Source organism: Schistocerca gregaria, chromosome 5 (genome assembly GCF_023897955.1).
Source record: "Schistocerca gregaria isolate iqSchGreg1 chromosome 5, iqSchGreg1.2, whole genome shotgun sequence".
NCBI lineage: Eukaryota > Metazoa > Arthropoda > Insecta > Orthoptera > Acrididae > Schistocerca > Schistocerca gregaria.
In genome coordinates this window covers 442156490-442163664 of record NC_064924.1, presented here as the reverse complement: position 1 = coordinate 442163664, position 7175 = coordinate 442156490, and positions in this window count along the sequence as shown.

Below are 7175 nucleotides of genomic sequence, written 5' to 3'. Positions count from 1 at the left end.
TTTGTTTTACTGTCGTTTGCGTATGACGATCATTCAGAGTGAGAGAAGTACATTATCTAATTAAAAATGATCATCTGAGATGGAACAATAAATTCGAATTATCTTACACATAATTAGGCTTGCTGCGTGTCTCTGGCACGGTCGTAGCACAGGAGGCTTACTTTTGAAAAGGACTAAGCCAGGGACGTAACTTACACCATTGTTTCTCAACTTATATACTGAAAAAGGTACTGAGGAATGTAAAGAGGATATGAAAAGGATAAAAATTAATGCAATAAAAGCTGTTATCGAAGGAAACAAAGAGAAAAAAAGTGATCTATATTATAATACGAAGTCTCCAAATCTCTAGTGGTAGTTGTGAGCTCCAACGTTAGGCGCGTTATGAGGGCCCTTAGGGCCATGCCTGCCAGGAAGGGGAAGGGAGCCAATGTGCACTCCACGTGCATACCAGGTGGAGTCATTCCAGACGTGGAATGGGTCCTCCCGGGTGCCATGAAGAGCAGAGGGTGCAGCCAACTGCAGGTGGTGGCTCACGGCGGTACTAATGATGTGTATCGCTTTGGATCGGAAGAGATTCTCTCTGGTTTCGAGTGACTAACGGAAGTGGTAAAGGCTGCCAGTCTTGTTTGTGAGATGAAAGCAGAGCTGACCATTTGCAGGATAGTCGACAGGAGCGAGTGCGGACATCTGGTACAGAGCCGAGTGGAGGGTTTGAATCAGAGGCTCAGACGGTTCCGCGACCGTGTAGGCTGCATATTCTTCAACTTGCGCCATAGGGTGGTTGGGTTTCGGGTTCCGCTGAAAAGGTCAGGAGTCCACTACACTCATGAGGTAGCTACACCGGTAGCAGGGGCTGTGTGGCGTGGACTGGCCGGTTTTTTAGGCTAGAGGGTATCGAGAAACACAAAAAGGGCTTCAGTCACGAAGGGTCTAGGCCGAATACAAGAAGAAACTAGATACAGGAACAACAATGTAACAGTTGTAAATTGTCGTAGCTGTGTTGGGAAAGTACCAGAGTTCCAAGCGTTAATAGAAAGCTCTGATACTGAAATCGTTATAGGCACTGTAAGCTGGCTAAGGCAGGAGATAAGTTCAGCCGAAATTTTTGAGAAGGACCTAACGGTGTTCCGAAAGGATTGGCTAAACACTGTTGGTGGTGGCGTGTTTGTTGCTGTTAGAAGTAGTTTATCTTGTCGCGAAATAGTAAATAGTTCCTGTGAGTTAGTGTGGGGAGATGTCATTCTGGCAACCGGAGTAAAATAATAGTAGGATCCTTTTACTGACTTCCCGATTCAGATGATACAATTGCTGAAAGGTTCAAAGAAAACTTGAGTTTGATTTCAAACACGTTCCCGACTCATACAATTATAGTTGGTGGTGACTTTAATTTACCCTCGATATGTTGACGAAAGTACATTTTTAATTCCGGAGGTACGCATAAAACATCCTCCGAAATTCTGCTAAACGCAGTCTCTGAAAATTATTTTCAGCAGTTAGTTCATGAGCCAAAGCGAATAGTAAACGGTTGTGAAAACACACTTGGCCTCTTAGCAACAAATAATCCTGAGTTAATAACGAGTATCAAACCGGATACAGCAGGAAGATAGATACTATGTTTACCGAACCAGGAGTCAAACAGAGCACTAGATGCTTCATGTGTATCGTGATTTACGTGATGGAACGTAACCGACCCCGTTTGTTTCTATACAGCCAGCTCCACTGGCATCTATGACGATTCTCTTCGTTACCGGAACACTACTGTGTCGCACACAGACCCATTGCATGGACGACCATGCGGCACTGAAAATGGCAAAGCATTTTTCCTTTTATTAAGAAATTCTTGGATCCTCACCTAACAGATAGGAGCCTTGTACCTCGGTAGTAATCTTAGTGGCAGAAGTATGACCGAGAGCAGTCCTGAATTATGATTTGAATGGTAATCATCACATACCGCACTGGCCATGTCTTCATGTCAACTACCAGTCGTCATCTTCTGTCACTCAAGTTGTGGCATAAATTTAATTTTCTACCCGAGTCCATTCAGTACCACATAAGTTATCTGACTTACCCAATCATTCTTCAGCATTCTTCTATAGAACCGCAATTCAGAATTATTTATTCTTTTCTTGCTTCCACTGTTTATTGTCCGCATTTCTCTTGCGTGTAAGTCAATATTCAAAACAAATACTTTCATGAAATATTTGTAATATTTAAATTTGTTTCAGGTGTTAAAACATTTTAGTTTTTCAGACAAACTTTTCTTGCTGTTGAAAGTAAGCATTTTACATCGTCTCTGACTGCGACGTGATCTGTTATTTTACTCACCAAAAACCAAATTCGACTACTGCTTCCTGTGCCTCCTTTCCAAATCGAATTCCCTCGGATAATTTGGTCTAAAACGACTACATTCCATTACGTTTTCTTCATTTTGTTGATTTCTCCCCTGAAACCTCTGTTAAAAACACTTTACAAATTTGTCTTCCGTCTCCTTTGTGGCTTGCTCGATGTATAGATTCCAAAATGCGTGGTAGACTGTAAACATGTTTAGCTCCCTTCTCATTTACTGCCTGCGTTTCATGTCGATAGATCTTATAACTGACGTCTCGCTTCTGTATAGTTTGTAGGAAACGCTTCAACACTTGTAGTTTGTCCTTACTGCCTTCACAATTTCCAAGAGTCTATTTTGGTAAGCATTATCTAATGCTATCCCTACATCTACTGTATGTGTAGTCCTGCCTTTTCTCAAACGTAAGTCGTACTGTAACTTACATCTCACGTATTTCCCCATTCCCAAGCTAGTCTACTCCATCGACGATTTCGAATAGTCTTTCCGTTCTTTTGCAGATAGGTCTTATTAGTATTTTGAAATCATGGCTGACAGTTCTGCAGCATTCACTCTTGTCAGTACCTATCACATATGGAATTTCGAGTGCTCAATTCTTCTTTAAGAGTGAATGTGTCTCGCCTCTCTTGTATCTCTAGCATACTGGGTGGAGTAGTTTTGTCGTGGTTCGTTCTCTCTAGGATCTCAGTGTCGCTGAAGGAATGTCGTCTACACTAGATACCTTTTCTGGAATTATAGCCGTCACTGACTGTCAAATTGTATTCACAGAATCACATTTCCCGTCTCCTGTTAATCTATTTCTCCTCTCTTTTCAATAAGTTGTACCATACTTCTTTTGCATAGCGCTTCTGTATATTCCTTTCACCTTTGAGTTGTTCTTTGCATAATGCGGTCTTTCCATGTGATCTCTGGGCAGTCAAACCATGTAAACCCTAAATACGTATGGCCGGATTCCCGAATTCTATTGCAACGGCTAAGAACTGTACGTGTGAACATCTCTCTCTCTCTCTCTCTCTCTCTCTCACTCTCTCTCTCTCTCTCTCTCTCTCTCTCACCCACACACGCTGTCACTCTCCATCTCTGTTGTGAATGTCTGACATCTGTCTGTCATGCACACACTACACAGACGATCGCTCTAGGGCACGCACTTTTAAGTCCATAGTTTGAATAACGAAATTTGAAATCAATAATCATTTCTGCAGGTTAACTTCTACTATGCGAAATTGGATGACATCTAATGACATAAAGACATCTGCAGTTTTCGATGTCTTACTAATAGACCAGTGTTACGTGACGCTTTTTTGATATGAAACTATAATGCGTTTCATTCAAGTAAGACGAATATGACATTTTCACCCCAGATACTGAAAAAAATTGTGTTTGTATTATATTGTTTATGCATTCTGAAATAAACATGTATTGCCTGTGTTAAACCAAGATATCGCATCAGGTTTTATATGCATAACAAGAATTTATATCTGTGACGAACATGTGTATCAATTGTAGTTTTCATGAGGTGTTTCGCGCAGTTATGATGCGGTGTTCTGACTTCCTTGGTTTATCTCTGGTACAGTATTGAATTATTATATGGCTTCAACACTCTTGAGATATTTCAAAAATTCGTCTCTTTCTTGACTGCTATTATACTGTTCACATTTCCCTGTCTTGTACGTGCTAATATTTTCATTTGTGTGCTACCACAACACCCAGCGTCTTTATGATATATTTCACATATCATAGTCTGCGTCTGCCCTAACTACTGGTTCCTTCCAGCCTCAAGTTAACAACTATTCCTAGATACCGTAACGCGCGTCCTACTAACTGATCCGTTCTTTCGGTTAGGCACTTTCATATACATTTTTCCTCACCTAGTTTGTTCATTTCATACTTCAGCTATCTACTTAATTTTTGATCTTCTTTGATAGCACCAGGTTCCCAATTTTTCATCGTCGGTGTTTTAGTGGCTCTGTTTGCTATTAAGTTTTAAATATAGATTCACAACCCGATTCCTAAGTTAAGCTTGTTTGTACAAACTATAAAGTTTGGCTCGGGTGAGCAGCCGCTGTTTGGGGCCTAAAATAAAAATTGCCTGAAAATATTGAGTTACTAGCTTCAAAATCTGCGGCCCATAGAATACGTGTCTGATTAAATGACTAAAGTTTCACCACTCCGGGCGTGACCAACGTCCAAAGAATACTAACTAATAAAACATGGAATTAATAGATATCATTATTCAACAGAGCCACTACAAATAACAGCAATCCAACGAAACTAAAAAAATCTCACTTTCACTTCCTTTAGTTTCTATAGAAAACGATAGCTTACTGTGAACATATGAAATCATTTTCTTAGATGAAAATTACAGTCAGTGCATCTCTTAATATTGACTGTTTTTAATTCAGTGTTAAAAATGAGCGGATCTATCACAACGTAAGTCAAAAACTTGTACAAATCAACGCCTAACAAGTATATTTTGCATCATTTTTCTTGTTTTGGCACGGAAACAGTGAGCTGTGGACTCTATGCTGTCAGGTGGCTGTTCTGCGTCGCCGTCGTCGGGGTACTACATTCCCCGACGTTTCTTTGACGGCAATAATGAAACACAAATTTTCTCACAAATGTTAATTAATATGTTTTTCCCCTGTTTCCGCCTTTCTCAGTAACTCACTAATAAAATTTAATTAAAATTTTTCGTCGCTCATATTTGAAAATAATACTTTACTGAGTGATAGGAAACAATGCTGTGCTGCATACATACGCTTTCAGGAACTTCTTCTTCAGTTCTGTACCAATATCTTTCTCCAGTTGAGCTCCTTCACTGAAGTAAGATATCTTCGCCTGTACCAATCTGTGAAACTAATAATTGAGATGTAAGAAATGCCAAATTTTCAAATATTGATATAACCATTATCCTTCACAGTCGGTATTCTTTGCAGAGCTACCACAGTTGTACTGCTTATAGCAGTGAAAATGACTGTGAAACGTCCCCTTAGAAAAATTGTACACGACTGGTCTATGTGAAACGTCCTCTTTGAACAATTTTACACGAATGTGCTTAAACTGACACACAATATCTTTAGTGCAACGCAGTCTGACTTCCAAAAATCCCTACGAAAGAATGGCCCTGACTATCATTAACCTATACGTTTCACAAATCACTTACCTCACAAAAATCTTCGTTGCTCAAGCTACTGCAATACAGCGAGCGCCACTACTGCCAGCTAAATAAAAGATTCAAACTACTGAAGGCACTAACTACTGATAGGCATAGTTAGCAAATGAAAGATTTTAATAGAGAACAAACAATGTATTTACCTCACTAGTCATAATATATATACAACAGTTCATGACAGCAATTCTTACAAATTTCAAAACTCCGCCATCTCTCTCCCCACGTCCACCACTGCTGGTGGCTCACCTCCAACTGCGCAACGCTATGCGCTGTTAGCATCCAGCTGCCGCTGCTCAACACTACAATGGCAGACAACAATGCAAACTAAACACAGACTGCACACAGCACAGCCAGTGATTTTCATACAGAGCGCTATGTGGCGGCGGCGTTACCAATAAAAAATCCTAAACAGCTTACTTACATAGCCCCCATGCTCCCCACAAAAAAATTTACAAATTGTTTTGGGCAGTGGCCAGTACAGATTTGAAATTTTTTTTATAATTACAATGACAAAGAAATGAAATGCACACACTTATCGATACAATGTTGGTGAAAAGCGAAAATTTTCTCACAGTCCATAAAGACAGTCCTGATCATTCATCAAAGTAAAATTGCAGTGTTTTTCTCAAAGTCTGAGTAGTAAAAGAAAATGCACTTGGAAGTAGTGGATTTCTAAGCAGTCTTGAAGAAGTAGTGTTGTCCTTCCAACGGACAGACAGTGCTGACTCTTGACATGCAGACAGTTAATGGGCCACAACAGAGCAAACCCACTGTAGTCCTGGTAGAGATTAGGGTATTGGTGGGCCATCAGAGGTGCAGACCCACTGCAGTCCTTGTAGAAATAATGGTATTGGTGGGTCATCAAAGGTTCAGACCCACTGTAGTCCTTGTAGAGACGGCCAACAGCCATCTGTTGCAACTGTGCAGGTGCACAATCACCATTGAAGAGGCTTGCAGAGAATACAGCAAGTCCATAAACCACCACTTGTCCACTCACAAAAATTGTTTTTGAAATGTTCTTAGAACCAGCAATGCTATTATCCAGTCCCTTACTGAGTTATTAACACACGTGCAAACACTATCAGTCCCTACTTCTCACATATTGTCCATATACTATGACCAACAGAAATGTGTGCAGTGAAATGTAATTTACAAGTTACTTAATTTGATGAACTGGTATCAATTACAATTTTATAACATAAGAATACAATAACAAAGGACAAAATATATCATTAAAGAACATAATAGTACAGATAACATTTGCTGTAATACAGGCTTTACAAAAGAATCGAAATAACAAATGCATCAGTGTTACAAACTTTACGACATAAGTACATACATAAAAGATCAGAATAACTTTTGAAACATCAACTTCACACATGAGCATTAAAACAAAACACAATAAATAATGTCAGAACATATTTACAAAGAAAATAACATAGTATTTGAAAAATTCTACAACATAAATCTTATTAGCTAAACACATAAAGACAGGAAAAAGACAAATACACAAGGGTACATAAACACATAGAGGGATAATACGAAAGGGAAGGACAGGGTTTGTTTACTGCAGTATTTTGCATAGAGATCTCCCTTAATTCATCATTATTCCCAAAAAGTCCTATCTAAACCTGCTTTATGTATTCTGTTCACATCCTC